Raw genomic sequence first — 16,894 nt, 5'->3', positions numbered from 1 at the left:
AGCCACATTTAATTTATTTATTTTTAAGGGGGACAGCACATTTTGGCTGGTGTTATTCAGGAAGCTGAGAATTTCAATTCAGTCATGTTAACAGGATTTTTTTTAAAGGAGTATACAGTTGCCCCTCCTTTTCACAAGGGAACTGTTACGGACACACACACACACACACACACCCCATGAAAATGAAAAACCACACATATTCAAGCTTGAATGGAGGTGCGTTCTTGCGGGGGCGTATGGGTGCACACCCCATTTTAACTCCTTCCATTCTGCCCTGCAAAAAAGTTTGGGATACATCAGAGTTCTCCTTGGTCATGCCTCCAACTGGAAAAAAAATTGTACAGTAGACCCTTGTTATATGCTGGGGTTTGGTTCCAAGATCCCCTGTAGATAACAAAATCCGTGGATGCTCGTCCCATTAAATATAATGACATAACAAAATGGTGTCCCTTATAAAAAATGGAAAATCAAAGTTTGATATTTGACATTTATACTTTTTTTTGAATATTTTCAAACTGTGGATGCTTGAATCCATGTATAAGAAGGGCCAACTGTATGTTCCAAAAGGAAAGAATCAAGTTTTAATGGTTTTTTAAAAATGTAAACAGCAACAATGAAGACTGTACTGTTCTTCAGAGCTGAATGCTTCTCTTTGAAGGAGAGTGCTTGGTCTGCTCTTTTTCTCTCTGTGTCACCAAAAACAGTAAAAGAGCTAATATTAACATAATATTAACATACATAACATAACTTTCCAGAGTAACTGGGATGTTTGCATGGGTGCTGGGTTACATTCTCTATAGTGGTTCCAATGTGTATGGACAGCCATAGTTTTGTTTAGAGCATGGAATCTGTATCGAAAGTCATCATGTTACTTCTAGGGCTCATTGGTTTAATGTGACCAATGACACCAAATGTAAGATTTAAGATCTTGGTTACAAATTCAAGATTTAAGTGAAAGAATTCCATCATACATTTTGTCACCATCCTCTCAGATTGGTGTAAGTCAAATGAGGAGATTGGCAACATGGTTCTCCCTTCCTTATGATTATGAGACTCAGAGATGGAATCTGAACCTGAATTAAATGGAAGAACAACCAATACCCCTAATGGATGGCAGCAAGAATGCAGAATCTGCCACCTAATGCAGAGAACTGACAAGTGCAGACCTGTTTAGAAACCACAACTCTTGGTCGAGAAGTATTGTTCCTTTACCCTATATGGGTACAGGTAGACTGATTTCTCAGTAGAAATGTAACTGCCTTTTGCAATACCTCAAAAAGAACTTTAATATGTCACGTGCTTGAGGACATAATCTTTGTATTGAAAACTATTTTCAGTTGTATCACAGATTAACCCAGGGAAAATAATCTTGATTCTTGGCTAACTGGGACTGAAATTTCCAATATCTGGGTAACACAGGGTTTTGATTTAGGTGTTGTTGTTGTTGTTGTTTTATTGGTCCAGTACAGACCTCAAGAAATAATATTTGAGTAAGTTTTTCACATTACGTTACGAATTTGTATTAATCTTTATAAAACAGATGTATGAGCATTATTTTTATTGTACAGAATTCAGGAAATGAGAGTGTTAAATTTATGTAAAAGGACAAACATAAAGAAAAGAAGAATCTAAATTTAAAAGTGAGCTTCCAGGTCTCCCCCCTCCACACACACACACACACACACACACACCTCACAAGACCATGTTTAAAAGCAAGCAATCCCTGTCTCAGATTTCTCTATAACTCCTCCAACTGCACCTGCTCGACTCTAGCAGCTGCAGGGCTTCACCAACACCAACTTCCCCATGCCTAAATATGACTCATTAGGTATGCTTACTGTTTTAGTGGCTTGCATTATGCGTATGGAACTATTATGAATTTTGTTCCCTACCTATAATGTTTCCTCCCCAACCCACATTAATAAAATCAATTAAAATTAAGTGAGATTAAGAAACCCATTATTCATATGGATGAGAAAGTGTATACAGTAGTTATGCCTCTTTTGCCAACCAGGATAAATCTTGCTTTGGGTAGGGAAAGAAGTGTCCAAATTCATTTGGACTTATTCCTGTGTAAGTATCTATTTATTTTATTAAAATACTTTTCTTTTGCCCTTTGTCATAGATATTCAGGGTAGTTTACAATCAAAACAATGTAAACGTATGAATAATCTCAACAAGGAAACATATTGAATACAGCAGCAGTTAAAGGCACTTTAAAAGCAACAATTAAAATGACTAGTTTTTTGTGGGTTTTCCCCGCTATGTGGCCATGTTCTAGAAGAGTTTCTTCCTGACATTTCGCCAGCATCTGTGGCTGGCATCTTCAGAGATTAAAATGACTTTTAAAACTACAACAATTTAAAACCACAAACATGGATACTTTGAAGTAAATTAGTTCCCAAAGATGTTGATAAAAATCCATTTTTTGGCTTGGTGCCAACACTGCCACCAATTGGACATTCCATTATTATTATTATTATTATTATTATTATAGCTTATTTATATAGCGCTGTAGATTTGCACAGCGCTGTACATACAAATAATAAAATCGATAAAAATGAAACCTGCCAATGGCATACATTCTACAAAATACATATAAAACAATAGGTAATAATACAGGATAGAATTAGATAAAATAAGCAGGCAACAATTATTGTGTGACACTCCATCCCGTTGTGGGGTGTCATAGCCAAGAAGGCCCTATCCCTCCTGCAGACCTCAGCTCTCAGGTAGGTATATACTGAATTCACTCCTTGAATTATAAATGTCCCAAGCTGTGTAGGGCTTTAAATGTTATCACCAGCACCCTGAATTCAGATCAGAATGCAAGAGTTCACAGCTGTAAACTCTTGCACTGAAGACAGACAAGACAATAGAGTCTTCTTATGAAGTCAGTCAATATAGGCTACTGCAAAGTAAGCAGAGATAATCTAGATATCAAAGGAGATTTCTTTTTGCATTGCTAATGGAGGTTAATTTTTATTTCCTGGACTTTATGCCTCTATCTCCCAGAGCCTCAATCGCCAAAATAGAGGAATGGCATCTGCCCACATGGATATCTGTCTGTACTGTCTTAACTGAGAACAACTATAACAACATCTTTACAAAATGTAGGTAAGCCCGTGACTTTGTGGGGCTTTTGAAAGTTTGCATCATGTATTTTGTGCATTTTGATAGGCTCAAAATGGTATTGCTGTTTTGTGGTTAAACTGAAATAGTAAGAAAGAAAAGCATCACTCAGTGCGTAACTGGGGGAAAGGTCTGGGGGCTTTTTTTGTGGATTTGAAATTTTGTTGTATTGTTGGATTTTGTTGTTTTGGTATTACTATTTTGCAGATTTTGTTGTATTGGGCTCACACAGTGATCTTTGCAGTGAGAACAGGAAACAGGCATTTTTCAAGTGCACAAGAATATTCCTCCAACAGATTTGAACCAAATAATCATTTCTATTCTATAGTAATCTGCCATTATTTCAGGCATACTAATTTTCTTTTTATTGTAGTTCATAAAAACTTACTGGGGAAATCAGTTTCATTCTTGGAATGTCACAGGATACCACACTGAACGCTGTAACACTGGATGATTTCAGCCAATACAGCACAGAAAACAGGGAAGATAAATTCATGAAAATGATATGTAAACTGACAGATGACAAGTAACACTTCTGAAATTGTTTGGAATCACAGAATCCCATATGAATATCTCAAAAATGGGGGGAAAGCTCTTCCATCTTCCTTTTACCCTAGGGAGTGTGTATGTGGGGGTGTGTGTGTTGTATTTGGATTGTAGTACAAGTGGACCTCTACATATCAAGTTAGAGAAAAATGATAATAGAGGGGGCATGCAGACCTGCTTTTCCAATATACAGTGCTCCCTTCCCTTTCTTGGGGATCTGTTCTGGACCCACCCACCCATTCATATAAGGGGGAAATCGCATATGCTCACACCCCATTGCAAATAATGGGCCATGTGCATATGGTGTGGGCTCACTATAATTCCCAGTCAAGGTAAAAATTTCCAAACTAGCTTTAATGAACAACCTTCTAATGAACAAGTTTCTATTATGTAATTAGTTTATTCAGTTTTGTAATCTATTCCATCCTGAGGTAAACAACAATAAAGACAGTTCAGATGGTTACACTGGCCGCTGATCTTGTCCATTTGCAAAAGCAGCAGGTTTCTGCACACCCTCATAATGTGTAAAAGTCCAAAAACTTAACATTCTATTCAGAGAAAGATACAGCAATTTAGTAATTCAGGTGCACAGGTTACTTTACGGAAGTCTGCTCCACGTTTTATCCTCAATATAGTGGAGGAAGAAACATCCATCCATTGCTCCACCATGGACAGGGATTATTAGCTGGGAAAATGGAAAGAACCCAGGGTGGCACATTCCTGCAATGAAAGTCCAGTATCTGGGAATGTCCATCCAGTACCTCTTCCTAGTCTTTATCCCCACCCCTTTTCTTAGTCTGGCACACATGCATATACACAGATGCCACCCCCCGCAAAAATATAAATGAAAATAGTCTTATATTTTAAAAATTCAGGGGGGGGGGGCTTCCTGATTGGGATATATCAGACTTCTAGTTTCTGATCAACACATGAAAGCCGTCCATCTCAATGCTGGCATTCATCTGCCAGTGATTAGTTAAGTCTGAAAATAAAAGACAACAGCAAGAAAGAGGCCAAGGGTTAATGAAATAACCAGTAGCTAATCAGAGGAAATCAAATTGAAATTTCCACCCCTTGTCCTCCTCCCTTGATCACTGATAAGCTAGGGACACCTAAGCCACACCCAAAGCACCTCCAAAGCACTCCCTCTGATCATCCCCGCACCACCCAAAATCAGCATTAAAGTGGAACTGAAATATGACACCAGAACAGTAGTGAGAAAAGAGGTAAAGAATCACAGATTTGGAAGAGACCACAAGGGCCATCCAGTCCAACCCCCTGCCATGCAGAAAATCACAATCAAAGCATCCCCAACAGATGGCCATCCAGCCTCTGTTTAAAAACTTCTAAGACTTCACCACACTCTGAGGAAGTGGGTTCCACTGCCTAATAGCCCTTACTGTCAGGAAGTTCCTCCTAATGTTGAGGTGGAATCTCTTTTCCTGTAGCTTGCATCCATTGTTCTGGGTCCTGTTCTCTGGAGCAGCAGAAAACAAGCTTGCTCCCTCCTCAACATGGGCTGTAGATTGGCCATGGGAAGCGGGAGATACTGTCCTATGCTTATGACCTATGATTCATGTAATAAAACTGTTTGCTTCTGAAATAAACCTCTACTGTCCAAAAAAAGTTAGAAGTAATTATTCGAGTTTTGCGTTAATGAAAAGAAATACTTTCCAGTGTCCCACTAGCAGAACAACAGAAGAGCGATGTTGTCATGTGCTAAGGCCCAGTCAAAGATATTATCCTGGTGTTACTGTGATTTACTTGCCTCGTGTGACCACAGAAAGCTAAGCCACTGCTCAGAAGCCCAATAAGAACTACTTGCTATGTTTTTCTATTCCTGATAAAACCCTTTCTGCTTATATAATCATGGGGAGAATATGTTATCATCAGTCTATTTCTATTTCTTTCTTTCAGCCAACAAATTTGCTATTAAACTTTCCTCTCACTTTATACCTATTGTTCTTTTGGGGATTTCAACACAAAAGCCACAAATCTAAGACAAATCTAGGTGGTGAAGGAGAAGAGATGTGCTTAAGCTAGTTGTGTGATGTGTCGGTGAGCCTATCAAATTTTTCTTTTTTCAAGATCCCCTCCCCCCCCCCCAAACAAATTTTAAAACCCAATAAATGTATATATCCAAAAGAAATTTAAGTTATTTTGTGTAATGCTTCAATAAACAATGTCTGTACAGCCAGAGAAGAGTGGATAGCTCAATAGTAACTGATGGAGTGGTCTGGATGCACTGATACAATTTGAACACAATCTTTCCACCACAGAAAAACAACAGCAACACTCCCACTGACATCAATAACTGGACACTTTGGAAGTATAATCAAAGTAACGACAGGGTAAGGCAATAACAGAAGAAAGTACAGAATTGACACAAGATACCTCCTAGTGATTTGCAATGTGTAAAATTATTGATTTTTTTAAAATAAAAGATCCTAGTTAGAGCTCTAACCAGGCCTGCTCCTTCACTTTGTTATATATGTTTATTTCAAGTCCAAATAGTTCAGTTCTACTTTCTGCTGATCTGCACATTTAGAATAGTTCAGCCCTTGTAGGACTATAGCATGTCAGAGTGTAGTAAATTGTTGTGGAAAGAGTACATATTAGGAATGCTTTGTATATAGAAAAAGAATTCTAAATATAGGTAACTAGCATGTTTGCAATTCACTAGCTAACTCCAGTTCAGAAAACGCAAGCTTCAGAAGATTCAGAAAGCTTTATTCAAAAAACTAAAGTTGTTCACAGCATAACGATTTTGTCAGAGCTGAAGCAATTTCAGTTACAAGGCATGTTAAAGGCTCTTAGCAGTTCAAACATCACACCTCAATCATCTTTGCACCAAAACATTTCTCTTCCCAGGACTGTCCCTCTTATCGTCTCTACACCAGGCATTCCTACAGAACTGACTTTGACACTCACCGCTTGTTTTTCTTCCCCTTCATATCTGCTCATTAACCATTTCCAAGAATGAGGAAAAATCTTTCCACCATGCATCACCCAGTGTATAAAGCATACACAGAATATACATTAGCACGTATTTCAGGAACTATGAACCTGAAAATATTAGCAGGAAAGAAAATATAGAATTAATGTGTGCTAGTGTGTGCTAGTTTTCTATGAACAGGGAGACACAGGGCTCATTCAAAACTGAAAACCCATTTCTGAAAGGTACAATTGACTACAACCATAGTGGTTGTAGTCTGGGTCTCCAACCATGAGACAATCAATTTTCAATGGCCATCATCATGCATGGCCAGGATCCAGTTAGGTATCTGCTCCAATGCAATGTGAATTCTAGAAGAGACAACATTCTCCCAATACATATAGGTCCTATATGTCTTCAATATTTGTTCTAGAGAGATGTGAACCCCTACACTGTGGAGTCGGTCTGCGGAGGTACTGAGGGCTGGATGGTGGGGGGGGGGGAGAAGGTCTCTTTTGCAGGCACTGCAATGGAGAGAAAATAAGCTCTGCTTTGATCTGTCAAGCTTTTTCCAACAGAGATTTTTTTATATCCACAGATATAAAAACGTTTGGAAAGTCTGATGCCACATTTAAAAAAAAAAAACATTTTTTGGGGGGAAACACAGAATTTCAGAAGAAATTGGGGGAAATCCTTTACAAATTAAAAGTTATTTTGTTACTTTAGGAAAATAAAATGCGTTATGTTTAAATTGTTTGGTATAAAATTATAATATTTCATATATTAAAAGTACAATTTTGCTTGGCATAACATTATCATGTTTCATACTAACAGTACCGTTTACACAAACAATTTCCTTTTTGTTTGTTTTTTTATTTTATTTTTTTGTAATAAATGAAGTAACAAGATCCCTGGCTGGAACTGCCGCACATCATTGCAACTTGTGAGTGGGTGGCTGGAGTACCAGCATTTAACCACTGCAGTACCAGGGCAACTGAAATCCTCATCAAGATACCAATATATATGTATTTTTAGTTTTAAAATACTTTAATAAAACCAGTATATCTAAAATTTTGAGGGAATAATTCCTGACACACATCTACATACAAGCAGAAACACACAGATAAGAGGTGGGGGTGGGTGGGTAGAAAGTCAGTATAAATCTAATGTATGTGCAACAAGAAGCATCTGTTTATGCAAATGTGAAAAAACATCTCTTATGGCTTGGTTATGTTTTGTTTAAGGTAACATTTTTAAAGACCATGCTTTGATGTTGCTAATAAGATAAGCTGTTTTAGGAGGCCTACAAATCCATTTAAATTGATTTTAATTAATGAATCAATCACTAGCCACTCACGACTGGGTTTGTGCACAATGAGCAACATGATGCCTCAGGCATCTAATTCCCCACCTGGAATCCACATTATAGTGATAAGTTGCTTCTTGGTTCAACACTCAACTGTGCTACTTCTATATCAAGATAAGAATATTTCATTCACACAACTAGGAAATAATCTCAGAAACATCAAAATTTAAAACTGTTGAAGACAAATTATGTGAAGCAAAGAACTGTGCACACTTTTGTAGGAATACTAATTTAATGAATTCCATAAACCTGTCAGCGACCTTATGTTTAAAGTTTTGTAAGTAAAATTGTCCTTTATACTGTCTGACATGCAGGGTTCTGTGTATATACTCTGACCATACAATTCTGTTAAGATCTATATCAAAGCCATGCTTGTCGTTTTGGTTACAAATGAACTTACAACTTTTCAAACTGTTCTTTTTAAGTCACAGTTGAATTTGCATTTTTTCCTGAAGTTTGAAAATATCTCACTTTATGTATCAAGAAAGGGGAACGGATACAAAAGGAAGATTTACCCACCTACATAAGACCTGCATGAGAATATTAATGTGACAGCACAAGACTATGTGTGCATCTACATTGTAGAAATAATGCAGTTTGATGCCACTTTAAGTGTCACAGTTCCATCCTATGGAATTTTGGGATTTGTAGTTTTACAAGGTCTTTAGCCTTCTCTGCTAAAGAGTGCTAATATCTCACAAAAGTACAAATCCTAGGATTCTATATCCTAGGTCCTCTAGGATGGAGACATAGCAGTCAAAATGGAGTTAAACTACATCCTATGACAGCCTCCAGCCTTTGGAGGCATTTGGTGTGTGTAATGGATCACTCCAACCAGAGTTTTTTTCCATATTATGGAATTATAGTGCTGTTATTCCACTCTGATTGACATGGCTCCATCCTATGGAATCCTGGGTCTCGAAGTTTAGGAGGCATTTAGAATTTTCACCAAATTACATATCCCAAGATTCCTCAGAGTCACCTTAGGGTCGCCATGAGTCAAAAATTACTTGAAGGCACACAACAATAACAACAACAAAGTGGCTACAGCCTTGAACCAGGAAGCATATTCTGTAATGAGCTTCAGTTTGTATATCCATGACCAAATTCTTCTAAAACTCTCAATGAATGACACTCAAGCCAAGATGTAAAATAATACCAAACATGTTTTGAGTAACAGGCTGTTCAGAACACCAAGTGTGTAAGCGAACTCTCTTCTCACTCCAATATACCAAACTGCTTCTATTTTAAACTTTCCTTGAACTGTCCCTTCAGACCCTTCACCACCAAGTCCTCCTTTCCCAGCTCTCCACCCCACCAATCTTCCCTGTTTCACCTCTATCTGTCCCTTCCTCATCTGAGAGTTAACAGCCCAGCCTCTCATTTTATATTACCCCTCAAGCCACATTTCACAGCATTCTGGGGACTGAGATTGGGTAGCTACACCTATGGAAGGGAAGCTTCCCTTCATAGTGTAATATAAAAGATCTTAAAAGGGTTGTGTTACAAGAAGGGTTGTGTTCTGCACCTCTAATTTTTTAAAAAAATATCAAGTAGCAGGAGTCCCTCAATACCTAGTTGAAATGCAGGGTATAAAATTAATTTTACCCCTGCCCATGCCATCAAGTGTGCCCAATGGAGTAACTCTGAAGCTACCATAAACCAAATGAAACAAACATCTAGAATTCTCATTTTCAACCATTCTCCATTAAAATAATTAAAACTTGTTTCCAGAATCAAGGCATTTCCAGGTTTATTTGTTTGTTTTTTCAAGAAAAATTACAGTGACTGACATCCTGTCCCCCAAAATATAGTCATGATCCAAATATTACCTGCAAAGTCCCCAGCTGTATCTGAATTCTGATATCTTCTGGATTAGGATAGGGTTTTCAGTCATGACAAACCTATCATACTGAACTAGTGATGAAAAGAAAACACTGTAGCTACCAAAATTGAGCACATCTGGATGTCTCAATGAAATAATGGTATTTTGAAGGGATTCTGAAAGTAATCTGTTCTTCCGGTTACCTCTTGGGGCACTCATATGCTAGGCATACCTAACTGTGTATCACTGCCAAAGCTAGGCAGGTAACTATTTTATCAGCAATCTAAGAGCCTCAAAGAAAGGCAAGATATACATGGAGGATTAAATCCAGACCTTGAAACATTGTTTCAAGTTAGCATTGCCAATTACAGTTTTCCTCATTATTCATTTTTAACATAAGCATCTAAAAACATAACAAAATGGCTTCTCTTGAGAAATTCAATGTTCTCTACCTAACAAAGGGGCTGAGACCTCTCAAAGGATGATGACATCTGGGATCTCAGAAGAAATATTGCTAATGGAATTCAGATTTTACCTCCTGGACTTTGGAAGGCTTTGTTCCCAGTGCCACATGGCCAGGAGGTAGAGGGGCCTGCTTGCATAGACATCTCTCCACATAACATTACAAGAACAACATCTTAAGAAAATGCAGACCTGTGACTAATATAATTTTATATTTTCTTTTCTCCTGTATGATTCTTAGCACCTTGCCTGATGAAGAAACCAGCAGAGCCTCAAAAGCCTGCATTTTATGCATTTTGGTTGACTGAATAAAGGTATCAGTTTTGTGGATTCTGGATGTTACTGTACTTTGCTATATGGCCAACATGGCTACTCCTGAATGTGTTTCCTAAATGGCCTAAAATTTGTCCAAATTACTTCCAAAGTGTTTATTGCCCTTGTGATAAAGGCACTACCAGCCCAGAAGAAAGCAACAAAAAACAGCAAGGAATAAATATTTCTTTCTAACAAAACATATAACATTGCCAGTTATTATGTTATTTTTCAATGGGAACATTGTTATGTCTTGTAGAATATTAACAGTAGAATATTAACAGGTGGTGCTGTCACCTGAAATGTATTGTTTCTAAGTTCTGATTATAATCAGTGGTGGCTTGGCACTAATGCCCATGCAGAGAACTCAGTTTTCACTAAGCTATGATACCCACCAGAACACCACTCTCTCCCTAAAAAGCTGCTCTTCACAGTTGAGGGAATCCTCTGAAACAAAGTAGGATGTGCCTGGAGGGATGCAAGAAGAGAACTGGTAAAAATTAGGTACCATACGTTATGCAAGAAGATAGATTTTCCAGTAATGCAAAATCACCAGTGGATATAAGCCAAAATAAATAGATGTTGCTTTTAAAAAAAACATTCACATTAATAGCAATTATGCAACTTTTTACTTTACTGCAGCATAGCAAAAAGTGTTTACTAATAAGTGTGCACATACCACTAAAATAGAGGTAAAACTTTTATTAAACACACTTGGAAGAAAGAAATGGCCTGTCTTCCTCTTAATTTCTTTGAGTAAAGTAGTACCATTAATATCTTTCCAAAGCTGGAGGTCCTACTACTCCATGCTTCAATACAGATGGGAATAGACTGGATGAGTTGAGAGCAATGAGTAATAATGAATATAAGAAATCCAGCTTCTATCTGTGAGCTACTATCTGATATTTGCCAATTATCTTCCCACCCCAAAACATGTATAATTCCACTCTGATAGCTTCCCCTGTAGAATTTGGAATATGAGTGCAAATCACATGGTAAATACAATTCATCTTTTTTAAAAAAATCCTACTAAGTTGACCAGTCTTTGTGACACAGTGGTTAAATGCCTATACTGCAGCCACTCAGTCGCAAAGCAATACCAGTGAAAGGGCTTAAGCTCAACTCAGGCTTGCGTCCTTCTGAGGTTGCTAAAATGAGTACCCAGATTGTTGGGGGCAATTAGCTTACACTTTGTAAACTGCTTAGGGAGTGCTTAAGTGCACTGATAAGCGGTATAGAAATGTACTTTGCTATTGGTAAGTTATAGTAATCTTTCCCCCCAAATCACTGTATTTTTAAACTATCAGACCAATATACAACAGTGGCAAAGCATAGTCCAAATATCAGTCGAAAAATAATAAAATGCCATACTTGTTTGGGCTCATAAATTTTCTGGTTGTTGGTAGCATTGAAAAGAAAGGATTCTCTTACTGTACTGTGGCTTTTTATTTAGGCAGTACCAGCACACTGCAGGTATATTTCAGTTAACAAAACCTCTGAAAAAGAAGACTCTTTTTATAAAGTCTTTTTATGTCTGTACATATCCCTTTTTCTCCTCGTGCTCTATCTAGCTATAAGGTTTTTTAGCACCACCACCACTTCAAAAGTAGTGAAGGGGGAACTGGAGAAACACAAACGTTTGGTTTTGGTTTGCAGAAACATGCCTATAGTAAACAAAGCAAAGAAGTCTGTACAGGGAAAGAATAGGATTCTACTCTAGACTAAATCCATCTGCATCCATGTGTGCCTCCTTGTAGTAGGCAAGGTAAACAACTGCCTGTGGAATTCTTTACTAAGCATACATGAACAGCAAAAACAGAGAGACAAGGAAAGAGTAGATCAGCCTCACCGAGTAATGCCCTTGCTCTGAAATGCTCCTCAGCACATTTAAAAATAAGCACAGATCTGTAACTTTGGTCACCAAAATAGAAATTATCAGAAACATGGAAGCTGGTGAAAGGAATATCAGCCCTGGAAGCATTTTAGAAAAAAAATTGAGGTGGTCTCTAGAAGATCCAAATATTCTTGTTTAACCATGCAAAGTTTACCTGAGTTGGTTGTTTCATTTCACATGTTTCATTTTATTTCCTCTTCAGTTCTAAATTTAAATGTCTCCTAAAACATGGTCACACTGCTCTTTTTTGTGGCATAGGAACCTATCCATATTCTTTCTATGTTATTTTTGACTCTGATACCCAAATTTCTGTTGAAGAAGAAATGCCCAGGTAGACATCTACTTCATTAGCTCAGGTATATGTGTAATAGTTTGGTAGACTATATCAGGGAGAAATACCATATTAAGGCTAATTTTGCCGTGATGTAATGGACATAGTTGCCATGATGGCTGAATGGCTTCTGTTTAGTCCAAAGTAAAAATGACAGTCACTGAACACAAGTCACAGAATACCGTAGGCTGTGATTCACATTCAGAAATGGATTATGTAGCCAATGAGCTACACTTGGATAATGTGGACCAGGATGGCCTTGGCTACATAGTGCCAAACAGCATTCACAGCAAAAGGAAAAGCAGGAAGGGGGTGGGCTGGCAGGAAAACTGTTGCTTTTGTTTTGCTTTACTTCTCTTCTGTTCAGTCATTATTCTTGCCTCCTATATTCATTTAGCATTTGTGCTTCCAGAATATTATTTTTTTCAAAAAAAATTGACATCACCTAATGGGAAAAATTAGTAGAAGTCATTCACATATCCTGAACATTCTCTTGAAAAATCCAGATAACAGTTCTGATTCATTCTTGTATAAGCCACCCAAAATCACGACCACAGATTCTAAACAGCTTCAGAAACTGAGCTGAATTCCTTTGTTCCTCAGACATACATCTTCCTATTGCTTACAAAAGCAGCATATAGTAACCACTAACACGGCTATAGCCAGCACTAAGAAAGGAAGTTATTCAAGTCTGGATTTCCTGCTTTTGGTTGTAGCCAAGAACTGAGAGGCTTGTAGTGGTTTCAGGAACTGAGTCATGTCATGATTCATGGATAAGATACTGGTTTTAATATGCTCCTCGTCACTATACTCAAAAACTTGACAACTCTCCTAGACGAGGCTTAATTTCTAGTTTAACAGAGATCAAATCTATGCTCTTTGGTGTGGCAGGGAGGCTGAGATATACAAAATGTTGTAGATTATGCTTTCAGCTTCTTTTTCTATATCCCACCATTTACTATCTTTTCATTTAAAAGTAAACACAAATATAGGAAAGACTTGCAAGAAACAGTAAATAATAATGCAAAGAGCAGCATCAACCCCTTCATTGCAATCTTGTATCCAGACTTCCAAGAAACAAATGACAGGTGGAATATCAGATCTTTTTCTATATCTGAATCCCCAGAAATAAAAATATCCAGAAGCATATCTGTAATCAACAAAATCTACTGTTCCTATTGTCGATTCACAAGATTTTTGTAACCAAGCCCAATCAAAGACCAGCTGGAAACAACCAGCTGGGGGAAAAAAGATCATTTCCATGGCTCTATGATGAGAAGCCTGACAGCAGAAATGAACACACGTGTCTGAATGATAGAACTCACAGTTCTTTCACACTGCAGAAATAAAGCAGTCTGACACCACTTTAACTGCCATGACTCTATCCTACAGAATCGCAGAATTTGCAGTTTGGCGAGGTATTCAGCCTGGTTTGTCAAAGAGCTTTGGTGCCTCCAAAAACTACAAATCCTAGAAATCTGCAGGATAGAGACAGTTAAAGTGGTGTCAAACTGCTTTATTTCTGCAGTGTAGATACACCCTGAGGCTCTGGAAAGCAGAGGTGTAGTCAAGTCCAAATAGAAAACTTCTAACTTGCCACCACTTTGTACTAATGTTTTAACTGTGAAGGTAGGAAACACAATGCAACCTGAACTGCAGACTATCTACCTAAGATAATAAATGAGAAGGAAAAGTGAATTCTCACCTATGGAAAAGTACTGCCTTTTCCCTCCCCTCCTAATTCTGAAATGAAGGCTTCAGCCACAAACATACGATAGTATAGTGATCCTGAAAAGGTGGAAGGGAGAAATGTTGTGGAAGGCTCTTTCATTCTTCTGAATTTCAAGATGCACATTACAAGCATGTTTTAAAAAAAAAAAAAAAAAAAAAAGAGTAGTATGCTTTTTTCAGTAACAGCTGACAAGAAAAGGCCAAAGTGCACTCTGTGGCTGGCAGTCATTTTATGGCTTTAGTCCTACAGCAGATTTACTTAGATGACGTCAGTGGCTCCAACCCAGCTTTTTCTTTGGTAGCATTTACCACTTGCCTCTTGAAGCTTCCACTGTGCTACAGAGCAGCAGACCATAATCAAAATTCCCTTTGTGAAATAGAGTTTACCTCAGGGCACACAGGCCTAGCTAACTGAATTGAAGGCTCTTCACCCTGCACTTCATGCCTAGAAATAAATAGCCTACAATACTGTACTTTCCACAGTACAGAGGAACCATTAAAAGCAGACTGCTACCTTTTTAAAGGGCATATTTTCCTCAAAAAGCTTGCATGCCAGAGTGTTACTTAATATTCAAAGCCTATCATGCATCATTATAATACACTGGTTAGTGCCTAATTTAGAGCTGCAAATACCCAGGCCATCCTGGAAAGTTTGCATATGCATAGTTCTATAATATGTGTCCCAAAGCACTCTTTAAGTGAAGCACATCAACACTAGGTGGGTAACATGGACTAGACCAGTGATGGTGAACCTTTTAGAGCCCAAGTGCCCAAATTGCAACCCAAAGCACACTTATTAATTGCAAAGTGCCATGTCCCTCTGGCTTTCTAGTAACAAACTCTGGCAAACTATGTGCTGGGGCAATGGCACATGTGCCCACAGAGAGGACTCCGAGTGCCACCTCTGGCACACATGCCATAGGTTCACCATCACTGGACTAGACCTCTTCAGAGCTAGATTTTTTTTTCAAAACCAAACACAAATCAACCCTGGACACTTTCTTCAAAACAGGTATTCACTACTCTTTCTCTAGTACATATTATTCAATCCCCCCCCACCGCCGCCACCAGGTTTTTATCATGAACCGTAATGACAGTTTAACAGGTCTCTTTTTGGAAGAATGGGAAAATATAAATTAAACAGACAAATATTGCATCTGTGTTGATGCAAGTTGTTATTACAGTCACCCCTCCGAACTCGCAAATCTCAGATCCGCAACCTTGAATATCTGCAGAGGGGCGACCTCTGCTATTTTCAATGGTGTGCACGCCTGGCACATGCGCCCAAGGCCCAACAACGACAACAAAACCTGTCAATTGAATTGGACTGGTAACCAGTGCAAGTGTTGCAACAAGGGAATTGTGAGCTCCCTATAGCTAGCTCCAGTTAAAAACCTGGCTTTAGCTCTTTGAGCTAGCTGAAGTTTCTGAGCACTTTTCAAATACAACCCCACACAGAGCACATTAAAGTAATCCAAATGGGATTTAACCAAGCTATGGTTGGATGTAACCACAGCTATGGTTAATGCTAATGTTTCCTCTAACCAAGGTTTCAGAATCACTTTGTAACTGAGTTTAAAATCCAGAATGGTGGAAATGGTGAAACATAGTTATTATTATTGTTAGAATAACATGGGATTCCTGTTAACAGTGAAAAAGTTCATACTGGAGCAAAATAAGGGTAAAATCTTGTGTTAATCTTACATCATACAGAGTTTGGAATTAGTATATAGTAAATACATTTTTAAGACATTTCTGAGGTGTTGTTAATGGTATAACAATGTTTATTTTTCAAGGGGTGACATCATTATTAGGTTTAAAAGTTGAGTGGGACCTCGGTATCTGCTGGGATTGAGTTCCAGGACACACACACACACACACACACACACACGGATACCAAAATCCATGGATGCTCACATCCCATTAAATACAATGGTATTGAGTATATGAATGTAAAAAAGTCGAAGGAAGACTGTTTTCATTCATGATTGGTTAGCTGAGATTACTTTTAATTTAAATGTTTTAAACCTGAAGCAAATAAGTATAAGTGTGTGTGTGTGTGTGTGTGTGTGTGTACATAGTTCTTTTAACCGTTTAAAGCAGTGGTTCCCAACCTGTGGGTCGGGACCCCTTTGGGGGTCAAACGATCCTTTCACAGGGGTCACCTAAGACCATCAGAAAACACATACAGTATTTGCATGTAGCAATGAAAACAATTTTATGGTTGGGGGTCACCACAACATGAGGAACTGTATTAAAGGGTTGTAGCATTGGGAAGGTTGAGAACCACTGGTTTAAAGTTATCTGAGAATATCAACTGATATGTGGATAACAGATGACAAAAATACTACCCTGTTCCA

At 38.1% G+C, this 16,894-nt stretch overlaps 1 protein-coding gene across 12 annotated transcripts in view; it reads right to left on the bottom strand.

Annotated features, from left to right (window-relative positions):
* Window positions 1-16,894, bottom strand: part of TEAD1 (TEA domain transcription factor 1) — a 269,692-nt gene that overhangs the window by 238,627 nt on the left and 14,171 nt on the right. The window contains exons 3-5 of one of the 12 annotated variants that reach the window (XM_042447674.1): window positions 14,509-14,591; window positions 10,974-11,046; window positions 6,610-6,744 (exon numbers count right to left, since the gene is read on the bottom strand). The exons of 10 other annotated variants lie outside the window; for them this stretch is intronic. The gene's annotated coding sequence lies outside the window, so the exon portion shown is untranslated. The remainder of the gene's footprint in view (window positions 1-6,609; window positions 6,745-10,973; window positions 11,047-14,508; window positions 14,592-16,894) is intronic. One more of the 12 variants, XM_042447612.1, reaches the window with a different exon arrangement.

This window comes from Sceloporus undulatus, chromosome 1, assembly GCF_019175285.1.
Source record: "Sceloporus undulatus isolate JIND9_A2432 ecotype Alabama chromosome 1, SceUnd_v1.1, whole genome shotgun sequence".
Taxonomy (NCBI): Eukaryota; Metazoa; Chordata; class Lepidosauria; order Squamata; family Phrynosomatidae; genus Sceloporus; species Sceloporus undulatus.
Note: the sequence above shows the minus strand (reverse complement) of the source record. Positions and strands in the feature narration are given on the sequence as shown.